General features: G+C 36.8%; 1 pseudogene across 1 annotated transcript; it reads right to left on the bottom strand.

Moving 5' to 3' along the window:
• Positions 1-898: 898 nt before the first annotated feature.
• LOC117077717 lies at positions 899-3,419 on the bottom strand (annotated as a pseudogene). Its single transcript, XR_004434833.1, has one exon. The product of XR_004434833.1 is annotated as a peptide chain release factor 1-like, mitochondrial (transcript).
• Positions 3,420-8,139: the final 4,720 nt, after the last annotated feature.

Raw genomic sequence — 8,139 nt, 5'->3', positions numbered from 1 at the left:
TACTACCAAAGTCAAATTTATAAGCATGGTAATCTGTCTTCCATTTCCTTCCCCTACACCCTGTCCCTACCACTTTTTATTTAGGTGAACTTTTTGCTAATTTGTTTTAGTATTACCTTATTTTTTTGTAAAGAAAAAAATAAATATGTATAAATATAGATATATCAATTTTTCTTATTTAAGTGCAAGTTAGCATACCATACAAATTGTTATACATGTGCCCTTTCTCACTTCATAACGTGTTTTGATGTCACTCCATAATAGCATACAGAGGTCTTCCTTATTTCTTTTTACACTTGTACAGTATTTAATTGTTTGGCTGCTCAATCATTTTCTTAAACAGTCCCCTATTACTGGACATTCAGATTGTTTCCAGTTGTTTGCAATGACAAAATCAGTGCTGTAAGAAATAATTATGTGGATACATATTTTTATGTATTTTTTTTAATTTGTAAAGAACAGAAATGTATTTCTCACAGTTCTGGAGGATGGGAAGTCTAAGATCAAGGAGCTGGCACTTGTGACTAGGGCTTTCTTGCTGTGTCCTCACATACAGAAGGCAAGCTAGCAGGATGCTCCCTGAAGCCTCTTTTATTAAGGGCCTTCATCCCAGTCCTGAGAGAATCCCTCATGGCCTAGTGATCTCTTAAAGGGCCCACCTCTTGATGCTGTCACATTGGCAACACTTGAATTTGAGGGGACACATTCAAGCCATAGCAAACTGAACATTTCTCCCATGCCAGATAGCACCATGTTCTTTGTCAGTAGGTATTGGTAGAGGGGCACTGCAGAATAAAGGGGCTTCTCTTGCTTCTAAGATGATACTGTGACAGTTAATTTTGTGTCAACTTGACTGGGCCACAGGGTGCCTAGCTACTGGGTCATACTTTTTTTTTTAAGAGATTTAACTTCTGCTCTGATTTTCCAATTATAAGGTCAACATTATGCTAGGTGTTTCTGTGAGGGTGTTTTTACATGAGATTGACATTTAAATCAGTGAACTTTGAGTAATGCAGACTGCCCTCCTCAGTGTTACTGGGCTTGATCCAGTCAGGTGAAGGTCTGAAGAGAAAAAACGACTGTCCTCTTCCAAGAACAAGAGAATCCTCCAACAGATACCATTGGACTGGACCTGCACCATCAGCTTTCCTGGGTCTCCAGCCTCCTGCCTCACACTCCAGCTTTTGGACTTGTTAGACTTAATAATAATCACACAAGCCAATCCTTTTAAGGGAGTTTGTCTGGAGAATCTTGACAAACACAAACATCTATTGAGAGTTCCTGTCCAAGTTTTGCTCACACCCTAGCAAGAGGCTTCTGGCTTACCAGTAGAGGGTGTGAGGTTCTTTGCTTGTAAGACCTGACCCACCAGCTGTACACCAGCTCTGGCCTAAGGCAAGACAGGGAATTTCCCCATCACTGAGTAGGCTACAGCCACTCTCTCTCCATTAGGCCTGACTTCACCATGGGTAAGGGGAGCCCCTTTCAAGGGTATTCTTAACTCGTGTACTCTCAGTCCTAGAACATCGTAGCTCTCTTTCATCCCTCTTAAAAGCTAATACCGTTATCAGTTAACAGTTTTTTATATTGAAATTATCCCTGTTCAAGTTAATGGTATGGTTTCTGTCTCCTGACTAGATATCAGGATACAGTATTTACTGTCATATTTCTACTCTTTTATGTTTAAAGTTTTTCATAATATTTAAACTGAATTTTTGATCATTCATTAAATACTTACACAGAACAGGACAAAGGATGATTTTCCTTTGTCTCCTTATTGTAAGGAAGTGTCCAAGATTTACCACTACATCATGATTGCAGGTGGTCACCGACTTATGATGGTTTTAGGATTTTTTGACTTTATGATGGGTTTATGGGGATGCAGCCCCATTTCAAGCTGAGGAGCTCCTTAGGACTTACAAATCATGCCTCTTTCATACCATGGTAACATTGGAAAATTGTTACATCAAGCTGTCATTAAGTAGGAGGCTGCTATGTTGCTAACGTTATATGCATTTTTAACTTATGATGGGTTTACTGGGAATTAACCACAATGTAAATCGAGGACCATCTGTATATTGTATGATTTTTGCTAATGCATTGAGAAAGATCTGTGTAAATTATCTATGACTTCAAAATACACATATTATCTCCAACTGTGTTAACTCATGGTTTTTAAGAGAATAAGGGTATTTTCACCCTATGTGGATATGCTGTAGAATTTTTCTAAGCTACGAAAGTCTATAAATAACAAATCAACTTAAAACTTTTTGGGAAATAATTTCTACTAAAGATTCATAATCGGCGTATTCCTTCAATGACTGTACAAGTTTACCCAGTAGATAATCTCCTTGCATAAAAGTTTCAAGATCATGCAGTGTCTTGCTTATTCTGTGATCTGTGACCTGGTTCTGTGGCAAATTATATGTTCTTATTTTCTCTGATCTTCCTTTACTTCCGATCTGAAGTTTTCTAGCATTGTCTTTTATTTGTTTCCTTTTCTAGATGCATGCTGTACAGTTTTGCCCGTAACTTTGTCATAGCCAGCTCTCTATTTTTCAGTTGAGATCTCTCTTGTTGACATTCAGAAACAACACCTGTTGGAAGATGAACTATCCGGACAGCACTGTCTGTGGTATTCACATGCTGGCCCCCAGCTCCACTGGCTCACTTAGTGTCAATTCTCAAATCTTTCGGCTTAATCACGAGATTAATCTCAGTAGGCTGGGGTAATATCGCTACAGTCATGGTGCTAGTATGGATGCGGCCTTGCTTTTCTGTCTTTGGCACTCTTTGTACTCTGTGCACACCTCCTTCAAATTTCGTGTGCCTATAGGCTTCTGAACCCCCAATGCTGGCAGATACACGTCTAAGGCCACCTATTTCACTTGGAAAATATTCCAGGGTTTCAAAATGTCGTCTTTTAAATGCAGCATATTGTTGATACATATCAAATATCTCTGAAGTAAACAACATTGCCTCCTGACCTCCAACTCCTGCAGTTACTTCCAGGATCAAATCATCTTCATCTGTTTCTTCTGAGGGAACCAAAAGTAAAATAATCTGATGCTTCAGCTGAGTTATTTCTTTTTGAAACAGAGTTATTTCATTCTCTGCAAGTTTCCTTAAATCTTCATTCTCATCGTGCAGCAAGGGCTCGGTCTCCCGCAGCTCCTGCTCCTTCTTGTTCAGCAGTTTGATCACTGCTGCCAACGCCGGCCTCCTGACCTTCAAATGGGCTTCAGATCCCGCCTGGCGCTCGAGGAAGGTCCGCAAGGGCCCGCCCCGGGCGAACAGCTCCTGCAGCGGCGGGCTACTGGAGCTCAGGGGCCGGCGGGCTGCGCCAATGGTCCCACGGGGCCAGAGCCACGGGGCCAGAGCCACCGGGCAACGCCCCACAGAAGCCGGGACCGCCCATATTTTTATATTTTTTTGCTAGATGACTTTGAGATGGATTCTTACAAGTGGACTCTGAGGCAAAAGTAAATAAATGTGTTTGGCCATTGTGATGGTTAATATTAAGTGTCAACTTGATTGCACTGAAGGATGCAAAGTATTGTTTCCGGGTGTTGCCAGGAAAATTAACATTTGCATCAGTGGGCTGGGAGAGCAAGACTCACTCTTAGGAAGACACACCCACAATGTGGGTGGGCACCATTCAATTGCCTGCCAGTGTGGCTAGAAACATCAGGAGAAGGTGGAAGAAGCTGACTTGCTGAGTCTCCCAGCCTTCATCTTTCTTTTGTGCTGGATGCTTGCCACCCTTAAACATGAGAGTCCAAGTTAGTTGGCTTTTGGACTCTTGAACTTACACTAGCGTCTTGACAGGGGCTCTCGGACCTTCAGACACAGACTGAAGGCTGCACTGTTAGCTTCCCAACTTTTGAGATTTTTGGGACTTGGAGTTGGCCACTACTGGCTTCCTTGCTGCTCAACTTGCAGATAGCCTATTGTGGGACTTCACCTTGTTATTGTGTGAGTCATGTCTCCTAATAAACTCCCTTTCATATATACATATATCCTATTAGCTCTATCCCTCTAGACAACCTTATCACAGCCGTCCCACAAAAATGTGATGGACTCTCACCCAAAATTTGGTTTGGATATCAAGGCTGATGGTGCCACATATGCACCAAGATGGTATAAAAAGTTCTATTACTCACACAATGAGTTTTTCTGACAAGAACAGGGCAATGTCTCAAACATGAATAAGGATGGCTTAAGAAACTGGAGAAAGGAGACCCATTTGTTTTTTATGGTAGCTGGGAGTGGGGTTAGGGTAAGAATTATTGCGTAGGGGCTAGCACTTGTGTGTTTTGAACTTCCTACTGACACCAAAGGTAAGAGCATCGAGGCTTACTCATCAGCTTGCCCAGATGTGTGTGGAAGGGCAAGTGGGAGTGGTGAGGCTTAAAAGTTGTCTGCTGTCCATTACAAAAAATTGAGTCAGACTCTTTTTGTTACATCTTGACAAATTCTACTCCAAAGTGGTTGTACCCTTTTGTAGTTCGGATTGCCTATTTTTTCCACAGCTTTGCCAAACAAACAAACAAACAAACAAAACTACGTGGTCAGGCTTTTGAATTGTTAACAATCTAATAAGTGAGAAATGGAATGACCATGTAATTTTAATGTTAGTGTATTCTGTGAGGTTATATACATTTTTATATGTTTAAGCTGTGGCTAATATGCTCTTATCTTATGCCTATTTTCTATAAGGCTATTGATGTTTTCTTCTCTTTTTTTTACAAGCTCTTTGTATATTACTGACACTATTTTTCTGTTATATAACTTACATAATTTTTTTCATTTTTTTTTGCTGATGGTGTTTTCTTTCTGACAAAAGATTTTTTAATTAAATGTTATCAAATGTATTACTATTTTCTCTTACAGAATCTGAATTTTGGTCTCTGTTAAGAAAATAACTCTTCTAAATTTGCATTTGAGATTATTATACATTTTTCTGTACTTTATTCATCCATTAGGAATGCTATATTGTCTCTATTAATCTCCTCCTAGTCATATCTATGTATTTTAACACTGTTTAAATAAAATAATACATAAAACTAAAAGTGGAATTGTCCAGTCTTCATAATAAAATCCATCAATTACTTTGGTAAAATGGGTCTAGAAATCAGATAGAGCTCAGCAATAAGATGAAAACTGATTAATCGTGCCCATGTGACTCATTTTACGTTAAACCTAATGGTTTATTTAACTGACAGCCAGTGTCTCCTTTTAGGATGATTTGAACAGTAATTTAGTGTAATTTGAGTTGATAAAGTACTGATGATATAACAGAAAGATCTGGGTTCATCAATTGGTAGCTATATTTAAGGAAAGATGATTTCCTGGCATTCCCAAATTCTGTACTTTCGAGGGATTCTGTTCCCTAAAGTGAATGTGGTATAAAGAAGCTGTCATTAAATCCTAATAATTCAAGGAAACCCAATGTTATATAACTTGCTAAGGAATACACAGCCAAATAGTATTCAATCTCTGAGGGAAAACAGCTGTTTTTTGACGTTTTGCATATACTTTTAAAGTAAAACAAAAAATATTTGCTTAAACTGTCCTTTTAGATGCTCAGAGTACTTATTGTTTCAAAAGTTTTTTTGTTTTTGTTTTTGTTTTTGTTTTTTTTCTAAAACACGATGCAGTATGTTCTTTTGCTTTAAAGCAGATATTCAATAATTTTGACATGGTATTATAAAAATCTACTTTTCAGTCACCTAGCTTCAGAAATCACCTAAACAGTTTACATCTGAAAAGCACACTTACACAACTGAACTGAGTTACATTACAACAAACCTCTTCTACTAGCATTCTCCTTTAAGAGCAAGGAAAAAAATGAAGTTTGGCAACGTGATTTAACAGCTGCATATAGTATTTATGCTAAAGAAATCACATAGCAGATTTTCAATTACCCACAGAAGGAGGTCCAAGGAGAGCACACAATTAAGCTACACAGATAATCATCTCAACCATGAGTTTCAACCATCTGAGCTGTTAGTAATTGGCCAATTTTTATTTCACTACTACCCTGACTGTTCTCCCCAGGAACACTGCAAGAGATATTCAATAATGAGGAACAACTGTGAATTATTAATAACTTGAAATATTCCATATACTGAATGAATATTGCATATTAATTCTTCTTAAATGAGAAACATGATATATCAATGAACAACAAGAGATAGAAATTGTTGATAGGACAAAGTTAATATAAACACTTTGCTTGAAGGATAGAAAGGAGCTTATGTGGGATGGAGCAGCATACTCAAGGGACAAACAGCTAAACATTCCCATAATTTCTTCCACAATAAAATAATGCAATCTTTTCCTGAACACACTGTATTTTCTATGTTTCTATACCCTGAAAGCATTATATGAAATGGTCATTGACATATGAAGACTCAGAAATAATCATGTGACTATTATAATTAATAGGAAATGTTGAATGGACAGTTTTAAAAAAATTTGTAGTGTTTCTGTGATCTATAATACATGGCTATCTTGAAAGTTAGCAATTACTTCTTGCAGTTTTTTCCTGCTTGTGAAAACTTCAAATTGATTCTTTTTCTAATATTTAGTTCATCCTCCAAATAATTACTTAACTTTTATCAGCAGCATCTTTTTATTTTAATTGGATCATGATACTATGCCAAAGAGTGATTTAAAAATCTTTCAGTGTCAGAAATGTAATAAGGAGTGGTGGAAATTTTGCTAAACTATATTTTACTACAAAGATCATGGTTTCATTTCCAAAATGCCACTGCTGCTCTGTTGCAGTTAATTATTTCCATTAAAAAATGTAAGGCCAAGTTTTGATTTGTGTCAAGCTTTAGAATTGTTAATAATCTGATAACTGAGAAATGGAATCACCATGTAATTTTAATGTTAATATATTTTGTGAGGTTGTATACATTTTCATATGTTTAGCTGTGGCTAATATGCTCTTATCTTATGCCCATTTTCCTATAAAGCCGCTGCTATTTTCTTCTCCTTTTTTTACAAGCTCTTTGTATATTATTGATATTAACTATTTTTCTGTTATATAACTTACATGATTTTTATTTTTATTTTTTATTTTTTTGCTGATGGTGTTTTCTTTCTGACAAAAGATTTTTTAAATGTTATCAAATTTATTAGTATTTTCTCTTACAGTATCTGAATTTTAAGAGGAAAATCGTCATTTCTCATAGGTAATAGATTAAAGCATCTTTGCCTTCTACTACTGGTATTGTGTTTCATTTAACTTTTCAATCTCTGATCTACTTGAAACACATCAGGGTGTATGGTGTGAGGAACAGATCAAATTTTGACTTTTGTGTTTTGCTGTTGTGTAGTTCCAACACCACTAATTTAAAAAGCCCATCTTTTCTCTCAACTGTTGCGAGATGTCATATTTGTCATATATAACTTTTTTTTTTATTACTTGACTTTTTTTTCTGGTCCACTGATCCATGTATCTATGTATATGCAAATACTCCACTGATTTAATAAAATAAACATGATAATATATTTTGACATTTGGTAGGATTTACCCTCCTATCAACATTGCTATTTTTCAAGGTCCTCCTAAGTATTCTTACTTGTTGGTTTTATCAAATGAATCCTAAAACCTAGGTTCAAAAATGCTTGATGGTATTTTTATTGGAATAGTCTTACATTTAGGTAACTCAAGGAAAATTGACATAATAATGTTGATTCTTTATTTTCAAGACCACAGCATTCTACTAATTTTGTACCATAAAGATATCAGAACTGCTTTTGTAAAAATTATAACTGAGACAATTTTTACAGTGAAAGAGGTATGACCTAACTGACTCCACCTTGCTTCGAACCTCAAAGTTGTCTGTCTTCATTCTTGGGGTGTAGGCCAAACTATCTTTGGGAGAAACTTAGTTTATGGTTTAGCTTTGAAACAAAGACAATAGTAGCCCTTTTCCAAAACAGATTCCCTTCCTGCCTGAGTACTACACTGCCTTTGCAAGACTAACAAATTAGTCACAAAATTAGAAATTATGGTTTAGGAATCACGCAGCTGGAGGATGCAAGATTCTTAACCTCCCCAGATTGCTCCTGGAGATAACATCCCTATTGTGAAATGTAAGATCACCGCTTAACGTATTTTGC

Source organism: Trachypithecus francoisi, unplaced genomic scaffold (assembly GCF_009764315.1).
Source record: "Trachypithecus francoisi isolate TF-2019V2 unplaced genomic scaffold, Tfra_2.0 Lachesis_group6, whole genome shotgun sequence".
In the NCBI taxonomy this organism is placed as follows: Eukaryota; Metazoa; Chordata; class Mammalia; order Primates; family Cercopithecidae; genus Trachypithecus; species Trachypithecus francoisi.
The sequence above is the reverse complement of the archived record's forward strand: the minus strand, read 5'-3'. Positions and strand labels throughout refer to the sequence as shown.